Below are 24,992 nucleotides of genomic sequence, written 5' to 3' on the forward strand. Positions count from 1 at the left end.
TTCTCTTCTGCTTCTGGAACACCAATGATTCTCATATTTGTGCATTTCATGTTGTCCATTGTATCCCTGAGAACCATTTCAAATTTTTGTTTTTTTTTCCTCCATTCATTCTTTTGTGCTTTCACTCTCCAAAACACTTTCTTCAAGCTGGCCTACTCATTCTTTGACTTCATCTAATCTCCTGCTATGTGTTTCCAGAATCTTTTTAATTTGATTAACAGTTTCTTTTATTTCCATAAGCTCCTATATTTTTTTATTTACTCTTGCAAATTCTTCTTTATGCTCTTCTAGGGTCTTCTTGATGTCCTTTATATCCTGAGCCATGATATTGGTGTTTGTTGATTATTTCTTTCATTAATTGCTTCAAGTTCTGTGTCTCCTCTGGAAGGTTTATCGAAATCTTCTGGTTTCTTCACATGCTTTAAAATTGTCTGTTGTTTTGGGGCTCTTGGAATTTCTTATCTTGATAGGGTTCTTTTAGTGTATGCAGGCTTACTTAAACAATTATCTATAATTTGACAGAGCTACAACTTGGTAGAGTGCACTTTCCCTGACCTGCCAGCAGGTGGTGCTCCTGAGCCACCTCTTACCCTGAAGCCAGTTCTCCCCAACTTTGTCTATGCAGCGAGTGGGGTTCCAAACCTTGTGGAGATCCAATGAGTACACCAATTTTCTGCAGTTGGGACCACCAGCCCTGAGTGTTTGACGTGTGCCCTTTGCTGTAAGGCAGGGAAGACAGCTTTAAGACCCAGTACTCCCAGCTGTTTCCAGGGCAGTGCCGGAATATCCTGGGGCTGTAGCATGCACCTAAACCTTCAGCTCAGATTCTGTACATTCCCTCTCTGCCATGGGCCTACAAGTCCCTGGGATTAGTGTAGGGCTTAGCACCTCCATGTGGCACCCCTTCCTCTAGGCTGTGTACTTCGCAGGCTTCTGCAGAGGAGGATTCTGTGCTGTCACAGGTAAGCAGAATCCCTAAGGAAGCTCGCGGCTGCGGCACTGCGAACAGGCATCTCGCAGCCTGCTGAAAAGATGGCTATATGTGAGTGGAAACCACCCAACTCCACGGTCCTCCACCTGCTGCAGCAGCCTGTTCCTGGTTCTGGGGCTGCTAGCCGCAGGTGTACGAAGGGCTATCACCATGCCAGACATAAAGGTGGGTGTCCGGGGCATGGAAGGCACTCCCCGCCGTGTTCGGCCATGGCTCTCACTTCCGAATCCCCAGCTGCTTTCCGAGTTTTTAAACTAACCTGCCTCCAAACGCTGTTCCTAGGTTTCTCCCCACCATGAAGTGGCTTGGCCACCATTTCCCCAGCAGCCTCAAACACTCACACAATTCCAAAAACAGTCTCTCGGCATCTCCAAGTGCACAGTCACTGTGGATGTAGAAGACCCTTGTCCAGCCAGTGGAACCCTGGTACCGCTGCTATTCTGGAGCACTTTCCATCTTCTATCTAGTGTTTTTCATGGAGGAGAATTCTGCTCCAGCTCTCCTAATCCACCATCTTGGATCCCCATCTGAATACTCAGGATGTCATTTTGTAAATTATGATGAAAAACATTTATGGTTGGATGTTTCCCACTGATCATCATATTCTCCTTTCCCTGGAAATTTACGGATGCTTCTTCTGAAACCCTGTTAAGTCAACGGAATAGAGTAAAATAGGGATGGTTCCAAGTCAAACACAATTTGGGTCTGGAGGATCATCCTTCACATCTAGATAAACTAGAGAAAGCAGCACAAACTAAACCTAACCTGATTCAATCTGATTCAAGTAGAAACAGATCTCAGCATAGAAGACCAGGCGGCGCCGCACCAGCAGGTCACATGCACAGGCCAGGGATGATTCCTGGTTCTTGGCAGGGGATTTAATACCCCCTTTCAAAGCTGTTCCTTTGCACCCTAAAACAAGTAGCCCCAACATGAGAGAAACAAAAGGTATTTGGTCCGTCTTCCTTATAGTACTATTCTATGTACTTTTAAAATTTCATAAATGGCATCACACTCTGCATATATTTACAACTTTGCTTTTTTTTTTTTAAATTGTTTTGGAATTTATCCAAGTTGATACACATAGGTCTAATATATAGCAGTGAACATGAAAGAATTACTGTATTTTCTGATTAAAACATGGCTAATATGACCATTAAATTGATAGCAATTGTTCACAATACCTCAGTGAGTGTTAATGTACACATATGCTGAATATGTACACATATGCTGAATGTACACATATGGTGAATGCTCCAGATTTTCTCTAGGATACACACCTAAAAATGGAATAGCTGGGTCATGAGATCTGTGCATTTTCAGCTTCACTAGATATTGACAAATTGCCCTCCAAAATGGCTGAACCAATTTACATTAAGAGCAGAAATATATTAGAATACTCATTATTCTACATCTTAACCAACTGTTGGTGTCATGAAACTTTCACAATTATTTTACTTTACCTCTCCCTGATTACTAGCACAGCTGAACTGCCTTCCTTAGGTTTATTAGTCTTTTGGGTTTCCTCATTTGTGAACCACTGTGGCAGAGACCGCTAATTATTCCCAGTATTCATTCTCTCTTCCTTTTAGTAATAAAATACCTGAGTTTTAGCTGAGCCCATTATCACCCAACTTCTTTGTACCTTGGTGTGCCTACGTAAGTACATCCCAATGCACGGGATGTGAGGAAAAAAGATGCACGCAGATTCAGGGTCATCTTCTTAAAGACGAAGCCACTTGCCTGGCCTCTTTGTAGCCTCCCTCCCCATCGACTGGGACACAAGAAGAGCTGCTTTTGATGCAGAGATGGGAGCCACATGTTAAGATGGGAGAACTTCCAGCCAATCTGGAGCCCTATATAATGACCTAAAGCAAAAGTATTTATATACCCTGGTTATCTACGTTCCTTGGGACTGTTACAGGAGAGACAAATAAATATCCACCTTATATAAGCCACAGGATTTGGAGGATACCTGTTAGAGTAGCTTAGTCTAAATTCTGATCAATAGCCTTTGACCATTTTTCTACTGAATCGTCTTTTGCTTATTGATTCACAGAAGTTCTTCAGCCACTGTTGGGAATCTGAATGGGCATTACAAATATTTTCTCCCAGTTTTGTCCCAAGAAGATTTGCAAACTGCTGTACTGTAGTCCAAAAGGGTTATACCAATTTACATTCCTAACAGCAGTATATGAAAACACTTATCTCACTAACCTCTAATTGGTGTTATATATTCTTACTTATAATATTTATTAATCTGATAACTGAAACCTGTAATGAATTTTGCATTTCTTTGATTATCAACAAAAGCAAACATTTTCCCAAATCTCTGGCTTCCATATTCTGAAATATATTAAGGTTAATAAATACCTTGATTTCCTACAGAAACATTATATTAGTTGGCAAAGGCTACCTGCTATAACAAACAACTACCTAAGTCTTACTGGATTAACCAAATAAAGGTTTATTTCTTGTTCATATCACAGTCTTAGTGAGGACAGAGGTCAGGGCTCTACTCTGGGATGTTACCCAGGGACCCAACTCCATTTACCTAATGTCTCTGTACTCCCTAGGGCCTGCCTTCAATTCTCCCTGAGGAGTTTCTTCACCAGACCAACAGATGAGGAAAGAAAATGGTACTGGAGGTCAGGAGGACTTTTAGGGAGCACACTTGAAAGCAACCTACATCACTTCTATTCATATTTCACTGGCCAGAACTTGGTCACATGACCTCACCTAACTGCAAAGGAAGCTGGAAAATGTCATCTATCTGTGTTTTCAAGAGGAAAAAATCACATAAGGTTTGCTGAACTTATATCTTTCTTCTTATTATTTTTTTTTCAATTCTTATATCTTTTATTTATTCTTTTTGCTTTATTGCTCTGACCTGCACCTCCAGTACAATGCTGAATAGAAGTAGTGATGGCAGGCATCTTTGTCTGGTTCTGATTCCAGGTATAAACTTTCAATAATACTGTATTAAGTATGATGCTTGCTAAAGGTTCATTTTGGACAAATTTTAATAAGATTAAGGAAGGTGCCTATTTTTATTTTACTAAGAGTTTTTCTTCATGAATAGATACTGAATCTTATTAAAAGCTTTTTTACATTTACTCTGGATGATCGTATGATTTTCTCCTTTAATTTTCCACAAATTGAATGATTTATTTTCTGAGTATTAAAACACCCTTGGAATTTTCAGTATATATTGCTTGATATTAATGTATAATCTTTTTCTATGTGGCTAACTTTGTATACTAATATTCTGCTTAGAATATTTGTATCTCTGTTTAGAAAGCAGATGGTCTATAGTTTTCTTTTGTTCTAATGTTATGGTTGGAAGCATAAGCCTCTTGAGGATAAGAGTTATTATGTCCTGTTCTCCACAACTCTAGCATAGTGCCTTTTACAAAGCAGGTACTTAAGTAGCCAAGAAATAGCAACAGGAGATGACTACAAAGTAGGGGATAACTTAGAGGCAAAATGATTCACACAAACAGTAGCCATGCAACACTAATCTAACAAATCATGTCCTCTCCTGCAGTGTTAAAGCTCACTTAGAAAAATTTATAACAATCCTCTATGAACTGAAAACAAGAGTACTACATTTATTGATCTACCAAATGACCCTTCCAGACTAGGGTAAGAATTCATATTTCTATTAGACTCTAAGATCTCTTACATGTTTCATATATCTCAGTATACACAAAGTATATATAGTGCAACAGTTCTCAAAGTACAGTCTAGGAACCCTTGAGGTCTTTGAGAGCCTGTCAGGGAGTCCAGAAGGTCAAAATTATTTAATAACAACACCAAGACAACTGTGCTATTTTGGATGTATTATGTCCCCCCAAATGCCATTATCTTTGATGCAATCTTCTGTGTGCAGATGCATTAATGTTGATCAGATTATAATTCTTTTGGGGGTTTCCATGGAGATGCAACCTACCCAACTGTGGGTGATGACTCTGACTGGATAATTCCCATGGAGGTGTGGCTCTGCCCATTGAGCGCGGGCCTTGATTAGTTTACTGGAGCACTATATAAGCTCAGACGGAAGGAGCAAGCTTGCTACAGCCAAGAAGGACACTTTGAAGAATGCAAAGGAGCTGAGAGAGAGGCTGCAGATGAGAGAGAGTTTGAAGATGGCCATTAAAAGCAGACTTTTGCTCCAGAGAAGCAAAGAGAGGAAAAATGCTCCAAGAGCAACTAACAGTGACATTTTTGAGGAACTGTAGCTTATAGAGGAATGTCCTGGGAGAAAGCTATTTTGAAAACCAGAACTCTGGAGCAGACGTCAGCCATGTGCCCTTCCCAGCTAACAGAGGTTTTCTGGACACCACTGGCCATCCACCAGTGAAGGTACCCAATTTTTGATGACTCACCTTGGATGCTTTGTGGCCTTAAGACTGTAACTTTGTAACCAAGTAAACTCCCTGTATAAAAGCCGGTCCATTCCTGGTGTTTTGCATTCCGGTAGCATTAGCAAACTGGAACAACAACATTTTCCTTTTTCACTCTCATTCTCTCACTAGTGTAAACAGTGGGTTTTCCAGAGACCACATGACATGTAATATCACAACAGACTGAATTCAGAAGTAGACATGAGAATCCGGCTGTCTTCTATTAAGCCTAACTTTAAAGAGATTTGCAAAAATCTAACAATGCCATTCCTCTCACTAAACATATCTTGATTTAGAAAACAATTATTTTTCATTTAAAAAATATGCTATTATGTTACCATGTCATGGATTACTGTTCTTTTCAATGAATTAATATATATTTTTTTAAAAATCTGTTTTTATTTCTATATGGTAAATATTGATATATATATATCTCACATAACCAAAAGCTTTTTTGGGTCCTCAATTTAGAATGTAAAAGGCTCCTGAGACCAAAAGTTTTTAGAGCCACTGGTATAGTGGGAAAGAAGGCAGATCTAGAGTCAAACCGCTTCAACTAAAACCTAGCTGCCATTTCTGAGGGCATGTGACCTTGAGCAAATTACCTGACCTCTGTGCCTTGGTTTTCCCGTATGTACAATGACATTAACAACATATTTTTCTTGGCTTGTTTGGTGATTAAATGAGGTAATCCTCATTAAATACTTAAAAGAGTACTGTCACATAGAAAGTGCTCAATAAATGTTGGCTATTATTATCTGTATCCCCGTAGCACCTGGCCCAGACTAGCTACACACAACCGTTTTCAGAATGTTGAATGAGTATCAAGTTTGGGATAACAGAAATGATACTAGGTTAGCATTCCCAAGGTCAAGCGAGATTTAGAATGGAAGTGATTTACCAGTACCTGTCAGCCACCTCCAGATCAGATTCAATCTTGTCTAGTCCTTTCATGATGTTATCAAACTGTTTCCCCTTGATGATGGAGGACTTTTGCCGTATCTTCCAAACGCTTCTGGGAACGCGCCATCAATCCAGTCAGTTCCTTCCCCTTGGTCATGGTGGAGGATGATGATTGAACAGCGGTTTCTGGCTGAGACAACAACAGCTCTCTCCAGAAATGCTCAATAATGCTGAAGACGACATTCCGATTAGGCTATAAGGAACTAAACCAGTGCTTAATATGGTCCTTTTCCAGGATGGTGATAGAACTGAAGAAAAAATGGGAAGCCTCTTTCTTGATTTCAATTATGCTAGAAAGGGGAAAGTTGACAAGAACTTCTTCTGTTTTATCCGCCATAAATTTTAGTGAAAGAGGAGTTAATGAAAGTTTTCCAGGGATCCATCGCTTCTCAAGTTCTAAATAGTAGGAGCACGGCCAGGTATGGATGCAGATCTCTCTACTCATCTACGTTTCCTGGACTGGTTTCCCACCAAGGTCACAACTTCTGCCTCTAAAGAAGAGGGGACAAAATAATGAGTAGGCAAAGCAGAAAATATAATCATCCCACCTAGAACTAGAGACACTATGAAACTAACAAAGGAGAATATACCCTCTAATATTGCATTGACTCCAGAACTTGGCCTGTCCTCTGAGTGTGTTCAGTGAGTCTCCACCTACCAAAGGTTCTCACACCTGTGACATGCAGGATAATGTCATCATCCCTATTTAGATGAAGAGAGTAAAGCCCAAGGCTGGGGTCTGTATCCAAGTTTCCTAAGTCCTGTACTCATGCTCCTCCCCTCTAGCAGGGGTTTTCAAACCATTACCCCCAAATCTCCACGTTCCCCAGGGGCTCTGCATGAAATCCTCTGCCTGGCACCTACTACAGCAACCACATATGGATAGGTGTCTACAGCTGGACATGATTTGAAGGAAAGATTCTGTAACTACAGGAAATCCCTGGAAACCAATGCCCTAGGTTTCAGAACTTCTTTTCTAAGTTTTGATGGCTAACTTGTTCACAGATCCTTCACACAAATACAATGATTTGACTATGGTTTCCCCTATCATTGCATATCCACTACAAGTTTTTTTTTTTTAATATTCATTTTATTGAGATATATTCACATACCATGCAGTCATACTAAACAAACTGTACATTCGATTGTTCACAGCACCATTACATAGCTGTACGTTAATCACCAAAATCAATCCCTGACACCTTCATTACCACATACACACAAATAAAAAGAATAATAATTAAAGTGAAAAAGAGCAATTAAAGTAAAAAAGAACACTGGGTGCCTTGTCTGTTTGTTTGTTTCCTTCCCCTATTTTTCTACTCATCCATCCACAAACTAGACAAAGGGGAGTGTGGTCCTTATGGCTTTCCCAATCCCATTGTCACCCCCTCATAAGCTACATTTTTATACAATTGTCTTTAAGATTCATGGATTCTGGGTTGTAGTTTGATAGTTTCAGGTATCTACCACCAGCTACCCCAATTCATTAGCACCTAAAAAGTGTCCACTACAAGTTTTTAAACTAACATTCCCCTTTTCAAAAATTTATAAATTTAATTGCATGGAGGAAACAACCCTAAAGACTAAAAGCAAACTTTTCCCTTTTCCTAATTCAGTTTTATATAGCTCTATATAATTATATGGCTGTGTGTGTATACGTATGTGTGCAGTGTTCAATATATATAAATATATACACACAACACACATATATATATACACACATAAAAACATAGTTTTATATGGTTGTAACTATTGAAGGTATACTATTTGTATTTTTACCTCTACATTTACATTTATCAACTCGTATGAAAAGTCATGAATCACAGGTTTTAAATAGCCATATAGACCATTTAGTCTAACCCTCTCATTGTACAGATAAAGAATATAAGGTCAAGAAAGGATGAAGACATTGAATAAGACTCAACCACAAGTTTATGATCTTAACAGGGCTAGAACCAGGCCAGTGCTCCTCCAAGTACTGGTCCAACTACAATATTGTGTTTCTCCCACTCTCTCTCTCTCTCAAACACACACAACCCCCCACAAAATTATGGCAACATTTCACTTATAAAAATAGGAGAACAAATGTCTAATATTATCTCTTAAAATATTTAAAAATGTGGACTTTCCACAGAACAGCCAGAGGCTAGAGATTCTCTGTATTCAGTCATTCCGTCAATAAATATGCATCCCAGATGTCTGCTGGAATGCAAATCTACAAGGAACAAGACTGACGTAGTTCCCAGCTCATGAAACTTAAGAGTTGTATAGAATTCTATAATTTTTTCATTGAGTTATACGATAAAGAATCAGACTCTTCAATATAATTACTGTACTGCACAACAAACCAAGCACTAAAAGGCTAGACAAGATACACAAAAAAGTGGGACCTACACTTGAAGAGCCTGTATCAAAATGAGATTCCTAATTATAAAAAGAACAAAATAATTTGAGAATAAGCACTGAATCACCACATACAAAGTGAGCTGATGCACAAATAAAATCCCATAGCTTACAGATGACATTAGATATGGTAAGAGAATGAAGAGGGGCTTCCTTTCCAACTCTGAGACTATGGCAGTACCTAATTAGTCTCCTTGCCTCTGGTACTATGGGACTCCAAAGCATGCTCCCACTGCTACCACATTCTTCTTTCTAAAATGGAAAGAGCCGTTTACCTCACTACAGAACTTCTACATTCTTACTGCAGTCATTACACGCTAAGATAACCATTTTTATTTGACTGGAAGCTCTTAGAGGGCAATGGACATATTTTATCAATCATTCTAACTCAATGAATTCTTTGTGGCTGAATGAATGGGATGGATACTCATGGTTCCCAGTACTTGTTTAGCTGGGACCCTAGAGGGCAGGGCTGAGATCAGTATTGCAGGTTGACCTCATCCTGCTGCTTGGAATCCTAGTGATGGCAGTCTTAATTAAATACCGTAGGAGACAAACTGAATAGATTTGGTCTCAGTCAAATTAATCAGAGTGGCTGATGGCGTGCCATACTTGTACAGAAAAGTCACAAAAACCAAGATGGTGTAGAAATAAGGACTGGGTATTGTTGGGAGGCAATTCTCCATGGTGTTTCTACATATTTTGTGAAAACTTTAGCTCCAGACTATCTTTTGCAAATAGTATCTCCCTTCTGGTCACTGGAAAAATTTGTTTCCTGACCAGGATAATAAAGATACGTCTACCTTGAGGGCAAAGACCAGGCAGGTTTGATATACCCCCCCTTGGTGGTAGGGGTTCCCTAAACTCAGGGCCTCTCAGCTGTGACACAAACCTCCCTGTGTATGTAGCATCCACCTTGGCTTTCTGTATCTCCCCCATGGGACTTAGGGTTTAAGGGGAACTGATGTAAACACAAAGGCTGCTATGGCAAGAGTGATAAAGTCCTTTGTCTCTGACCAGGGAGTTCTGCATCTTCTGTAGCATCTATGGAACTGATGCTGTTAGCCTGCCAGGGGAGTAAAATCTCAGACCCTTCAAAGTTCTTGACAGTGATGTGTACTACAAAGTCATTCTGCTTTAAGGTACAGATTCTTCATACTAGAATTTCCCTCTTTTATGAAACTAAATATTTAAGAAGCAAACTCTACAAACCTACTCTATTCACTGAGCCTCAGTTTCCTCATCTATGAGATACGGGCACATGAATGGAAGATATCTAACATCCCTTCCAGATTTAAAAGAATGTAATAGTAGAAGGGTTAAGGGCCAGGACTCTTGGGTAAGACTGCTTGAGCTAGACCCTGCCTATGCCCCCTGCTGGCAGCGTGACCCCAAGCAAGTTATTTAGTCTCTCAGGCTCCATCACCTTATCTGTAAATCGGGGATAATAACTGTATTTAACCCAGGTGGCAGTTGTAAGGTTTAATAGAATTGATATAAGAAAGGACTTAGAAGAGTACCTGGCATATAATATATGCTAAATGTGATACTATTGTTATGAATTCTATAAAACATTTACAAGGACTAACTCAGCTCATTTCTTAGTAAAGTGAAAAGTCTACAGTTTTTCCTTGAATCCATTTCTTTTATGATTGCTAGTGCATCACCACATCCACAATCTGCCATTTGGTCTCATTCATTTTCACCGTCTAATCAGAACTGGCTACAGACAACACCTGGCCACAGCACGCATGCGCACACACAGACACAAACACACACACACACACACGCTGATGAAGAAAAGGAGGATGAGAAGCAAAGAAAAAGAAAAACTACTTGACAATGTACCCAATGCATGCAAAATTAAGATACCAAATTAAAGCCAAACAACTCCATTCCATTATAGGGATAATAAATTTAACTTTTATGGAATCTAGCTCAAATACTTCCCAAATACATTCTAGGACTTCTCTTAATCACAACAGAAATGGCAGACCCAAATTTCCAGATATGCATATCTACCAATCAACTATTGCTGTCCAGTCCTACAAATGAGCCCAGATCACTAGCCCTACTAATTATTAGAACCTGAAATTAGAACAAGTCTAAAAGGACACTGCTGTTTGAGAATTCTGTCATCGTCATTGAAAAAAAAGTATGTAAAACCATTCAGTAAAGTGAGACTTAAAACTAAAATAAATAAAAATGTTAAGAGTTGGAAGAATCAGAGATAATCTAACTTACCATCTTATGGATGAAGGAGCTAAAAGCCCACTATCACCTAAGTTAATATCCTCTCTCCTACATGTATCATCAAATATTTTGCATAGCATCAATTTTGATAAAGTAATAGTCTTAAGATCTGGACAGTCAAGGAGATATAACACACAATTGAGATAGCACATATATATTTAAAGATAAGCAAAAGTAAGACAGCATGTAAGTGTGCACTGCAGAGAAAAGGCAGTAAGTATTGAAGAATATTAGAAGAGATTGCTGAGGATTAAGACTAGAGAAGGCAAACCTCCTTAGAGTCTTGAAGAATCTGGTAGGTCCAGAGTAGAAAGAAGAAAGGTCTTAAAGGCTCATCACTTCCTACTATCAGACACTGTCCCAAGCACTTCACATGGTACCCGGTGACTGTAAGAAAAGGTTAAGTTAAGCTTTCACATAAAGACCACATGGAATAGAAAAAAATGGAGATTGGGCAGAAGAGCTGGTTTAAACTAGCCCTGTGGTGAGGGGAAGGAAAAAGAAAGAGAGTGCCATGCTGTAAGTCTAGAATCAGTGCCAGTTCCTTATGTGGGAAAGATAACCAGGGTTACTGGAATGTAAAAGAATGTGGGGGTATGGTCAAAGGCGGGAACTCTCAGTGGGAAATTTAAACTGGACAAGCTCTCTCGGATAGGCTGTACAATTCAAAATCTCAAAGACAGGCTGGTTACCTCTCTTAGATAGGTTGTAAACTCTGAAGTACCCAGCCAATGGGGAAACAGGGGAGGGACATGCATATCAGAAGTAGGATATTAACTATGGCCATGTTCTTTTTCTGGCATGCCTGCCATGTTTCTGGCTGTGTGTCCACTCTTGCAAGATTGTGAATTCTTTTCTCCTCCACAACCAGGTGAGCATTTTAAAGGTATAATGCTTGTTTCTAACAGTGGCCATCTGTTATGGGTTGGACTGTCTTCCCAAAAAAGCTGTGTTGAAGTCCTAACCCCTAGTACCTTAGAATGTGACCTTATTTGGAAATAGGGTCATTTCAAATGGGAATTAGTTAAATTAAAATGAGACCATACTAGAACAGGATGGGCCCAGAATATGACTGGTATTCTTACAAGAAGAAGAGAGGAGATATAGACAGACACAGAGGAGAACATCACATGATAAACAAGGCAAAGACTGAAGTGCAAGCCAAAGAATACCAGGGACTGCTGGCTACCACCAGAAGCCAAGAAACAGGCAAGGAACAGATTCTTCTCTACAGACTTCAGAGGGAGGATGGCCCCTCCCAACACCTTTTTTTTTAAATTCATTTTTATAGAGATATATTCACATACCATGCAGTCATACAAAGTGTACATTCAATTGTTCGCTGTACCATTATATAGTTGTGTGTTCATCACCAAAATTAATTTTTCAACATTTTCATTACCACACACACAAAAATAAGAAGAATAAAAATTAAAGTGAAAAAGAACAATTAAAGTAAAAAAGATCACTGGGTGCCTTTTTTTTTTTTTTTTTAGCCCCCATTTTTCTACTCATCCATCCATGCACTGGACAAAGGGGAGTGTGGTCCATATGGCTTTCCCAATCACATTGTCACCCCTCATAAGCTACATTTTTATACAATCATCTTCAAGAATCAAGGGTTCTGGTTTGTAGCTTGATGGTTTCAGGTATTTACTACTAGCTATTCCAATTCATTAGAACCTAAAAAGGGTTGTCTAAATTGTGCGTAACAGTGCCCACCAGAGTGACCTCTTGGCTCCATTTGGAATTGCTCAGCCACTGAAGCTTATTTCATTTCCTTTCACATCCCCCTTTTGGTCAAGAAGATGTTCTCCATCCCACAATGCTGGATCTAGATTCCTCCCTGCCCTCCCAACATCTTGATTTCAGATTTCTGGCCTCCAAAACTGTGAGACAACAAATTTTTGTGTTTTAAGCCACCAGACTGCAGTACTTTGTCATGGCAGCCCTAGTAAACTAAGACACCATCATTATCCCCAGGTTACAGATGAGAACAATGGGGCTTATGGTGATTAGAAACTTGCACGAGAACAGAAATCCAAGCAAGTCTAATAAGAATGTCTCCTTAGCCAGTACAATTATGAGTGTCAGACCAAGGGGGAATCTCAAAATTAAAAACAACCTAATCCGGAGGTGACATCAGTGATATGACAGAGAATAAAGCTCCAAACACTTGACTCTCCCCACAGAAGTATTGAAACACAAGCAGAAACTGTCAGAAACAACTTTCACAGAACTCGTACAGCAACCAGACAAACATAGAATCAAGGAAAAGGCAAGTAAAATTGATAGGAAAGCTGTGTGTACTTTAACTTGCCTGGCCCTATCCCTACCCCAGCTCAATGGCACTGTGGGACAGCCAGTAGACTGCATTCCCATGTGGGTCGAGAGGGAGAAGACATCAGCTTATTCACAATTTTAGCACGTATCTTCAACCCATCTGGTGGCTCCCTGAACCCAAGGCACTCCACTGACCCAAGACATCCATCTCTGTTTCACCTAGCATCAAACTCAGCTGGAGAAGTGGCAGACATTCCGGAAAGAACACTGTGAGGGAGCGATCAAACTGCAGCTTCCTGAAGCAAAAGATTACGGTTGAGACATACAACTGAGAACCTGGGCCCCAGGAAGAAAAGCTGGAGAAAGAATTTCCTGGGGAAATTAGAACATGCAGGAGAATGAGTATACTAGGGAACTCTTGGAAGCTAAGAACATGCCCAGGGCAAGATGCATACAAAGACTTGAGAAGACCCGAAGTGTTCAATTTGGGCTGATAAGTACAAGCTAGGCTAAATGTTGATGGAAAGCCCCTGCCTGGAAACAATGTGCAAATCCTAGGATAGGTTTGGTTGTAGGAGCTCCTGGCATTGGCAGCACACGTGGCAAGAATACAGTATTTGCAAAAACAGTTTGGAAAACTCATTAAGCAAATAGACTACCATGGCTTTCATTGATTAAACAAAACAGCAAGTCATAGGAAAGGCAGAGAATAAAGCTCCAAACATTTGACTCTCCCCACAGAAATACTGAAACACAAGCAGAAACTGTTAGAAACAACTTTCAAAAAACACGTACAGCAACAAGGCAAACACAGAATTAAGAAAAAGGCAAGTAAAAATGATAAGAAACCAGGAAATAGTTTTCAGAGTTAACACACTATAATACTCTTGTCCAGATTTCAACAAAAAAATCACAAATCATACAAAGAAACAAAAAAGGATGGCCCATTAAAGAAGTAAACAAAGGCCCACCCACACTGGAATTACTAATCAAAGATCTGAATAGGGGAAAGAATCAGTGAATGAGGATAGGACATTGATATTATCAAGTAGGAAGAATAGGAAAAAATATGAAGAAAAGAAAACAGAGTCTAAGGGACCTATGGTACCTCATGAAGCATACCAACATACATACGCATTATGGGAGTCCCAGAAGATAAAGATAAATGGGCAGAAGGAATATTTGAAGAAATAATGGCTGTCAATTTCCAAGTTTGACAAAAGACATGAATATATACATCCACAAAGCTCAAGAAACTCCAAATAGGATAAACTCAGAGTATCAGTATGAGACAAATTATAAGCAAACTGTCAAATGCCAGAGACAAAGAAAGGATGCTAAAAGCACCAAGACAAAAAAATTGCTAGTGATGTCATCAACACAGTCATATAAGACATTCTCTGAAAAAGCTTCCCTAGAGATCAGTGAATAAAAGGACATATCACACTTGCTTAGAACTATGGAGGATGGTAGAGACTGGAGAAGGACTCCACAAATACTGAATCAAAGAAAAAGAAAAATATCAGGTAGGAAATGGCCAGCCTGGACCTCCAGACCATCCCTTCCTACCCCAGTTCAGTCCCACACTGCTTCAGAGTCATGCAGAGGCAGGAGCCCAGGTCCCTGCTGCCACAGACAAAGATTATAGAGCCACTAACAGCAGAGAATTAGAACCCAACGCATATTCAGGCACAGGGACCCAAGTCCATGGAGACCCAGGGCAGAACATAAGGCTCTAAGTCATGCTGCATGTCAGGCCCCCAAAAAAGGGTCTAACATATAGAAGGAATGCCTAATCTACCGGCCCTGCTGCTTATCTCATAGATACCAGGTGTGCCATAAACTAAGGGTTGAAGGCTGTTTTAGGAATCCCAGTCACAGTGGCACCTAGACTCCAGGGGGCAGACAAGGCAAGATCAGATATGCCCATAAAGATGAATGACCGCAACCAAGCCAAAAGGTCTGCTTCCTCCACATAGATAATATAGTGCACATCAAAGAAGAGTAGTGTGTTAAAACCCTAGTAACCAGTCAGCAGAAACTGATAAGCACTCACCCAATCGAGGCCCAGAACACACTCAGCAGGACCTTCCCCCCAACACCCAACATGGGTTTTTCCTTTAAAAAATGCTGCTCTCAGATAGAGGGCCGGAGACATTTTTCCTTTCTTTTCTGATGGCTCCCACCTGCTTTCTTCTGCTTTCTTCCTCTAATAAACCTTAAATTCTCTACTTAAACCATGACTCGCTGCGTTTGTGTGGATTCCTGAATGGCTCTGAACCTAACACTGCATACACAAGGGTCCCCAGAGGGAGCAGGAGTGTGGAGAGACTAACAAGAGGTACTCTCACTCAGTCCAGTTTCTATTGGCTGGACCACCTAAATGCAAAAGAGACTTTTCTGGAGTGACCCACCTTTCTGGACTGATGCCATGTGGCTTCTTAGAGCAGGATACCCTGATGGGGAAGAAACTGGAGGCAGAAAAGCGTCACAGAAAAAAAAGGGGGAGGGGTTAAAAGGAACTGCTGTAAGATAGGATGGATCCCCAGAACTGTTAGGAAAAGGGGTCAACGAGTGAAGGAAAGAATATAAACAAATCTTAGGAGCTGGGGTGAAAATTCTGCCCCAAAACAAACAGAACAGATCAAGATTTGCAAAGAAGGAAGAAAAGAAAGGAAGCCTTCTCCTGGTGGTGAAACAATAGCACAAATAGTACAATCTTAAAAACTGTACAGCATATTAGGGGCAAGAATCAGTTGTTGAAGAGCTGAGAAACACTGAAAAAACACAGGGTACTCTAAAGGTCTGGAATAAGTTGGACCAAGCATCAAAGAGCCTTAACACATAAGCATATTAGCAATAAAACTCTAAACAAGAGGGAGAGACTGACCTTCAGAGTTAATTCATTAAGATAATCAGATAACCAGACATCAGCAAAAAATTACAAGATATACTAAGAAACAAGAAGATAGGCTCAGCCAAGGAAACAATTAAAACTTCAGAAGAGACGCAGCATTTGGAACAATGAATCAAAGAAGTTCAAGCAAATCTCCTAAATCAATTCAAGAAGATGAAGGGAAACATGGATGAGGAGCTAAAGGACATTATGAAGATAATGTGTGAGCAAAAAGAAGACTTAAAAGTTTAAAAATAAACATAACAGAAATCATGGGGATGAAATCACATAGTTAGAACAGAGAAAAGAATAGAAAAAAAAATTAAGCAGTTTCTTAGAGACTTGAATGAGAGCACAAAGTATACAAATGTATGTGCCATGGGTGTCCCAGAAGGAGCAGAGAAGAGAAAAGGGGCAGAAATAATAATAGAGGATATAATGGCTGAAAATATCCCAACTCTTATAAAAGACATGAATATACATACCCAAAAAGCACAACATACTCCAAACAGAGTAAATCCTAATGGACCTACTCCAAGACACATACTAATCAAAATTTCAAATGCCAAAGATATAGAAAAAACTTTAAAAGCAGCAAGAGAAAAGCTATTTGTCACATCCAAGAGATCCTCAGTAAGAGTAAGTTCTGACTTCTCATCAGAAACCACAGAGGTGAAAAGGCAGTGGTATGATACAGTTCAGGTACTGAAAGAAAAAAACTACCAGCTCCAAATTCTTTATCCAGTGAAATTATTCTTCAAAAATGAGGGAAGAGTTTAGAATATTCACAGAAAACAGAAACTCAGAGAATTCATCGACAAAAGACTTGCCTAACAAAAACTACATAAGGGAGTTCTGCAGGTTGACAGGAAAAGACAGGATAGAGTGGCTTGGATCAGTGTGGTGAAATGAAGATCATCAATAAGGGTAACTAAAAGGGTAAATGCAAAACCCAATAGTACTGTATCCTCAATATACAACTCTACTCATTAATTCCTATAAAAATCATAATACAATTGAACAAAAGAAAGGCATAGTTTCTAATAATGGACATGCAAAATATAAAGTGGTAAAGTGGGACAAAACCAACATAAAGAGTGGAAACAAGGATATGGGAACAGAGAACATGCTATTGAAGTTGAGTTGATAACTTTTGAAATCAGTAGGTTATAGAAGTCGGTTATGTAATATCACCCCCAGGGTCAGCACAAAGAAAGTATTTGAAAAATATACTGAAACAGAAATGCAAAAGGGATGAGTCAGCTACATCACAAAAAGATCAACTATACAGAAAAGGACGTTGCAATAAAGGAAAAGAGAGACAAAAAATCATAGGACATATGAAAACCAAAGGACTAAATGGTTGAAGTACTGCCTTTACAGTAATAACACTGAATACTAATGGAGTAAGTCCCCAGTCAGAAGACAGAGATTGGCAGAATGGATTAAAAAGCGTTCTCCAACAATATGTTGTTTACAAGAGACTCACCTTATATGAAAGACACAAACAAACTTAAGTGAAATGATGGAAAAGATATCCCATGCAAATAGTAATGAAAAAGGAGCTGGAGTAGCTATACTAATATCAGACAAAACAGCCTAAGTACAAAGCTGATATACGAGACAAAGGACATAATATATTAATAAAAGGGGCAATCCACCAAGAAGGAATAACAATCATAAATACTTATGCACCTAACCAAGGTGCCCCAAAATACATAAGGCAAACACTAGCAAAACTAACTTCAATACATAACTCTCATCAATAGATAAAACATCAGGACAGAAGATCAATAAAGAAACAGAGAACTTGAATAACATGATAAACGAACTAGACCTAACAGACATAAACAGAACATTGCACCCAAAACAGCAGGATATACATTCGTCTCAAGTGTATGTGGGAAAAAGTTCCATTTACAATAGCAACTAAGAACCAAGTATCTAGGAATAAATTTAACCAAGGATGCAAAGAAGCTGAACACAGAAAACTAAAAAACTCTGCTAACAGAAATCAAAGAAGACCTAAACAAACACAAGGAGTGTGCTAGTTTGGATATATTATGTCCCGCCAAAAACTATATTCTTGAATGCAATCTTGTAGGGACAGACATATTAGTGTTGATTAGGTTGGAATCCATTATTGAGTTTTTCCATGGAGATGTGACTCAATCAATTGTGGGTGAAACCTTTGATAGAATTATTTCCACAGAGATGTGGACCCTGCCCATTCAGTGTGGGTCTTGATTTAATCACCAGAGTCCTATAAAAGAGCTCACAAACAGAAGAATCTCAGAGCAGCTGAGAGTGACATTTTGAAGAGCAGCTGAGAGAGACATTTTTGGAGATGGCCATTGAAAGCAGACTTTTGCTGACAATTTGGAGGTGCTAGCCCAGTGTTTGCTCTGGAGAAGCTAAGAGAGGAAAAACGCCCCAAGAGCAACATTTTGAAGAATGCACAGGAGCTGAGAGAGGAGCTGGAACACAACACGAGATCAGCAGATGCCAGCCACATGCCTTCCCAACTAACAGAGGTTTTCCAGACACTATTGCCCTTCCTTCAGTGAAGATATACTTGTGTTGATGCCTTAATTTGGACATTTTCACGGCCTTCAGACTCTAAATTTGTAACCAAATAAACCCCCTTTAAAAAAGCCAATCCATTTCTGGTATTTTCCATGACAGCAGCATTAGCAAACCGGAACAAGGGGATTCCATGTTCATAGACTGGAAGATTAAATATCGTTAAGATGTCAATTCTACCAAAAATGATTTACAGATTCAACACAATCTCAATCAAAATTCTAACAGCATGCTTTGCATAAATGGAACAGTCAATTATCAAATTTATTTGGAGGAGTAAGGGGCCCCCAATAGTGAAAAACATCTTGTAAAAGAAGAATTATGTTAGAAGACTCACACTCCATTACTTAAAAGCTTACTGCATAGCTATAGTGGTCAAAACAGTACAGTACTGGCACAAGGATAGCTATACTAAACAATGAAATCAAATTGAGAATTCAAAACCTTACATCTGTAGGTCTAATAAAATCTAATTGATTTTTGACAGTGCTGTCAAGTCCACTTAATTGGGAAAGAATAGTCTCTTCAACAAATGGTGCTGGAAAAATTGGGATACTTCAGAATCTTGTGTTAGGCAATGGTTTTTTAGACTTTACACCCACAGCACAAGCAATGAAAGAAAAAAATAGATAAATGGGACCTCCTCAAAATTAAAAATTTTGAGCATCAAAGGACTTTGTCAAGAAAGTGAAAAGACAGCCTACTCCATGTGAAAAAATATTTGGAAACCACAGATCTGATAAGGGTTCAATTTCCAGAATACATAAAGAAGTCCCACAACTCAACCATAAAAAGATAAACAACTCAATGAAAAAAAACGGGCAAAAGACTTGAACAGACATTTCTCCAAAGAGAAAACAGAAATGGCTAAAAAGCACATGAAAAGATGCTCAACATCATTAATATCAGGGAAATGCAAATTAAAACCACAATGAGATATCATTTCACACCCACAAGAATGGCTGCTGTTATGAAGACTGAAAACTACAAATGTTGGAGAGGATGTGGAGAAATAACACTCACTCAGTGCTGGTGGGAATATAAAATGGTGCAGCAGCTGTGGAAGACAGTTAAGCAATTCCTCAGGAAGCTAAGCATAGAATTACTGTATGACCTGGCAAACCCACTACTAGGTATATACCCAGAAGAACTAAAAGCAGGGACTCAGATATTTGCACACTGATGTTCATAAGGCATTATTCACAATTGCCAAAAGATAGAAACAACCCAAGTGTCCATCAACCAAAGAAAGGATAAACAAAATGTGGTACACACATACAATGGAATATTATTCAGTCACAAAAAGGTACGAAACCTGATGCGTGCAACAACATGGATGAACCTTGACACTATGCTGAGTGAAATAAACCAGACAGAAAAGGACAAATTTTGTCTGGTCTCACTGATATGAACTACTTATAATAAGCAAACTCATTGAGTTAGAATCTAGACTATAGGTTACCAGAAGACAGATTAGGGGTAGAGAACAGGGAGTTGATGCTTAATTTGTATAGAATTGCTATTTAAGTTGATAGCAAAGTTTTGGAAATGGATGGTGGTGATGGTAGCACATTATTGTAAGTATAATTAACAGCACTGAAATATATATATGAATGTGGTTAAAAGGGAAATTTTAGGTGAGATACATTACTAGAATAAAAATTAAAAGATAAAACATAGGACTGTAAACAACCGTGAACTCTACTGCAGATAATGTTGAGGTATAGCAATGGAAAAGCCAATCCTCAAATTCACATGGAATGGCAAGAGATCTCTAATACTCAAAAACACCTTGAGAAAGAATAAAAGTGGAGGTCTCATATTTCCCAATTTCAAAACTTATAACAAAACTACAGTAATCAAAACAGTGTGGTACTGGCATAAGTTAGAGATGAATGGAATCAAATAGAACTGAATGTCCAGAAATAAACCCACAAATACATGACCAACTGATTTTGTTTTCATTTTTAAGCAGTTTTATGGAGATATATTCAAATATCATACAAATATATTCAAAGTGTACAATCAGTGGTTCACAGTATCATCACATAGCTGTGCATTCATCACCACAATTTTAGAAAGTATTCATTACTTCAAAAAAACAAAACAAAAATTTCATACTCCTTATACCCCCCTATTATTGACCCTTAGCAATTGTGTGGTACTTTTGTTACTACTGATGAAAGAATATTAAAATATTACTGTTAACTATATCAGGGTTCACTATGTTATACAATCCCATGTTTTATCCTCTAGCTTCCTTTCTAGTGATATATTCAACTCTAAACCTTCCCTTTCAAAAACAATCACACATGTAATTTAGTGCTGTTAATTAGACTCACCATATTGTGGTACCACAACCTCTGTTTCCAAACATTCAAATTTAAATTCAACCAAGTTATAAATTCTGTACAAATTAAGCATCTCTTCCCCATTCTATTTCTGGTAACCTATATTCTAGATTTTAACTCTACGAGTTACCTTATTAGAATTAGCTCATATTAGTGAGATCATACAATATTTGTCCTTTTGCATCTGACTTGTTTCACTCAACATAATGTCCTCAGCGTTCACCCATGTTGTCACGTGCTCCAGAGCTTATTCCTTCATACTGCTGAATGAGGTTCCATCATAAATATACACTACATTTCATTTATCCATCCATCAGTTGATGGACACTTGGATTGTTTTCATCTTTTGGCAAGTCTAAATGGTGCTGCTATGAACATCGGTGTGCAAATAAATGTCTGTTTGCACCCTGCTTTCAGTTCTCCTGAGTACATTACTAGTAAAAGGACTGCAGCATATGTGGCAGCATACTTAGCTTCCTGAGAAACCAATAACTGCCTGTCAAAGTGGCTGCACCACTTGATATTCCTACCAGCAGTGAATAATTGTCACTATTTCTCCACATTCCTTCCAACTCTTGTAGTATTCTGTTGCTGTTTTTTAATAATGGCCACTCTAGTAGGCCTTTCTAGATATCAGTGAAATTATATCTCATTGTGGTTTTGATTTGCATTTCCCTAATAGCTAGTGATGTTGAGCATCTTTTCATACGTTTTTTAACCATTTGTATTTCCTCTTTGGAAAAATGTCTATTCAAGTCTTTCATCCAATTTTAAATTGGGTTGTATGTCTTTTTATTGTTGAGCTGTAGGATTTCTTTACATATTCTAGATATTAAACCCTTATCGGATATGTGGTTTCCAAATATTTTCTCACAGTTAAGTAGGCTGTCTTTTCACTTTCTTGACAAAGTTCTCTAATGCACAAAAGCTTTTAATTTTGAGGAGGTCGCATTTATCTATTTTTTTGTTTGCTGCTTGTGCTTTGGGTATAAAGTCTAAGAAACCATTTCCCACCACAAAGTCCTGAAGATGCTTCCCTACATTTTCTTCTGAGAGAGTTATGGTCCTGTCTCTTATATTCTCTTATTGTCTTGATCCATTCTGAGTTAATTTTTGTGTAAGGTGTTGTACCAGTTTGTATACATTATATCCCCCAGAAAAAAGCCATATTCTTTAATGCAACCTTGTGGGGGCAGACGTATTAGTGTGGATTAGGTTGGAACCTTCTGATTGAGTTTCCATGGAGATGTGACCCACCCAACTGTAAGTGACACCTTGATTAGGGTGTGACCTCTTGATTGAATGTTTCCATGGAAACGTGGGTCTTGATTAGTTCACTGGAGTCCTATAAAAGGAGCTCACAAACAGAGGGACGTCAGAGCAACTGAGAGTGACATTTTGAAGAAGAGCTGCAGCTAACAGAGAACAAAACACCCCAAGAGCAACATTTTGGAGAAGGCCATTTTGAAATGCAACCTGGGGGCAAACAGACACCATCCATGTGCCTCCCGAGCTAACAGAGGTTTTCTGGACATCAACGGCCTTTCTCCAGTGAAAGTACCCTATTGTTGATGCCTAACCTTGGACACTTTATGGCCTTAAGACAGTAACTTTGTAACAAAATAAACCCCATTTACAAAAGCCAATTCATTTCTGGTGTTTTGCATAAGGACAGCATTAGCAAACTGGAACAGGTGTGCAACAGTGGTCCTCTTTCATTCTTTTGGATACGGATATTAAATTCTTCCAGCACCATTTGTTGATACCACTTTACACCCTCTAGGATGGTTATTATTTAAAAAAAACCTGAAAATACATGTTTGTGAGGACACAGAGGAATCAGAAGCTTCACACATTTTAAGGGGAATGTAAAATGGTACAGTGCTATGAAAAACACCTTGACATTTCCTCAAAAACGTAAACACAGAATTACCATAGGATCCTGCAATTTCATATATATGTACATTCCCATAAGAACTGGGAACAGGAACTCAAACAGATACTTGTACACCAATGTTCATAGCAGCATTGGGGAAACAACTCAAGCGTCCCTCACAGATGAATGGATAAACAAAATACGGCATATACATGCAATGGAATATTATTCAGCCATAAAAAGGAATTAAGTGCTAATATATGCTACAAAATGGATGAACCCTGAATATATCACACCATATAAAATAAGCCAAACCTGAATGGACAAACATTGCATGATTCCACTTAAATGAAATATCTAGAATAAGCAAATTCAGGGAAATGGAAAGTTCATTAGAATTTACCAGGGGCTGCAGGTAAGGGGGAATGGTGAGTTACTGCTTAATGGGTACAGAGTTTCTGCATAGGAAGATGAAAAAACTTAGGTAATAGATATAGATGATGGTATCTATCTATATAGATATAGATGAATGTAATTAATACCACTGAAACTGTACACTTAAAAATGGTAAAATGGGAACTCTGTACTTCCTGCATGATGTGTCTAAAAACCTACAACTGTTATAATGAAAAAATGGTACAGTGGTGTATTTGTTGTATGTATGTTACCACAATAATTTTTTTTCCCTAAGCTTGATAGTTTTTTTTTTTTAAATCTTCATTTTATTGAGATATATTCACATACCACGCAGTCATACAAAACAAATCGTACTTTCGATTGTTTACAGTACCATTACATAGTGGTACATTCATCACCCAAATCAATCCCTGACACCTTCATTAGCACACACACAAAAATAACAAGAATAATAATTAGAGTGAAAAAGAGCAATTGAAGTAAAAAAGAACACTGGGTACCTTTGTCTGTTTGTTTCCTTCCCCTGTTTTTCTACTCATCCATCCATAAACTAGACAAAGTGGAGTGTGGTCCTTATGGCTTTCCCAATCCCATTGTCACCCCTCATAAGCTACATTTTTATACCACTGTCTTCGAGATTCATGGGTTCTGGGTTGTAGTTTGATAGTTTCAGGTATCCACCACCAGCTACCCCAATTCTTTAGAACCTAAAAAGGGTTGTCTAAAGTGTGCATAAGAGTGCCCACCAGAGTGACCTCTCGGCTCCTTTTGGAATCTCTCTGCCATTGAAGCTTATTTCATTTCCTTTCACATCCCCCTTTTGGTCAAGAAGATGTTCTCCGTCCCACGATGCCAGGTCTACATTCCTCCCCGGGAGTCATATTCCACGTTGCCAGGGAGATTCACTCCCCTGGGTGTCTGGTCCCACGTAGGGGGGAGGGCAGTGATTTCACCTTTCAAGTTGGCTTAGCTAGAGAGACAGGGCCACATCTGAGCAACAAAGAGGCATTCGGGAGGAGGCTCTTAGGCACAACCATAGGGAGGCCTAGCCTCTCCTTTGCAGCAACCGTCTTCCCAAGGGTAAAACCTGTGGTAGAGGGCTCAACCCATCAAACCACCAGTCCCCTATGTCTGTACCACAATAATTTAAATTAAAAAAATAATAAAAAACAAAAACAAACTTTAAAAAACTGTACACTCCCACCTTTGAAAGCTCTGTAAATGAGCTCAGAAATTTATGACCCTATGTAACTGGAACACTATGACTGTTTTCTGAGCTGTTTAACACTTCTTGACCTTTGGTATAGAAGACTGGTGTCATCTCTTTCAGGGGCTTGGATACGTAAGTTTTAAGCACAAGTCTTTCCCCTGGCATATATTATGATCACGTTTATGAATAGGGTAGAAATGCATGGGAGGTCAGCTTTTCCTTTTGTGAAAATATATCAAATTGTATGAAATAAAGCAGAGGGAACCTCAAAGCAAAATTTATCTTAACTGAGCCTTTCTCAAGTGAGAGAAACACTCACTTGAGCACTCTACTTTGGCTCTTTTTTTTTTTCCCTTA

General features: G+C 38.9%; 1 pseudogene; it reads right to left on the reverse strand.

Annotated features, from left to right (window-relative positions):
• Positions 1-522: 522 nt before the first annotated feature.
• Positions 523-24,992, reverse strand: part of LOC119524658 — a 29,623-nt pseudogene continuing 5,153 nt past the window's right edge.

Source organism: Choloepus didactylus, assembly GCF_015220235.1.
Source record: "Choloepus didactylus isolate mChoDid1 chromosome 11 unlocalized genomic scaffold, mChoDid1.pri SUPER_11_unloc3, whole genome shotgun sequence".
NCBI classification, from domain to species: domain Eukaryota; kingdom Metazoa; phylum Chordata; class Mammalia; order Pilosa; family Megalonychidae; genus Choloepus; species Choloepus didactylus.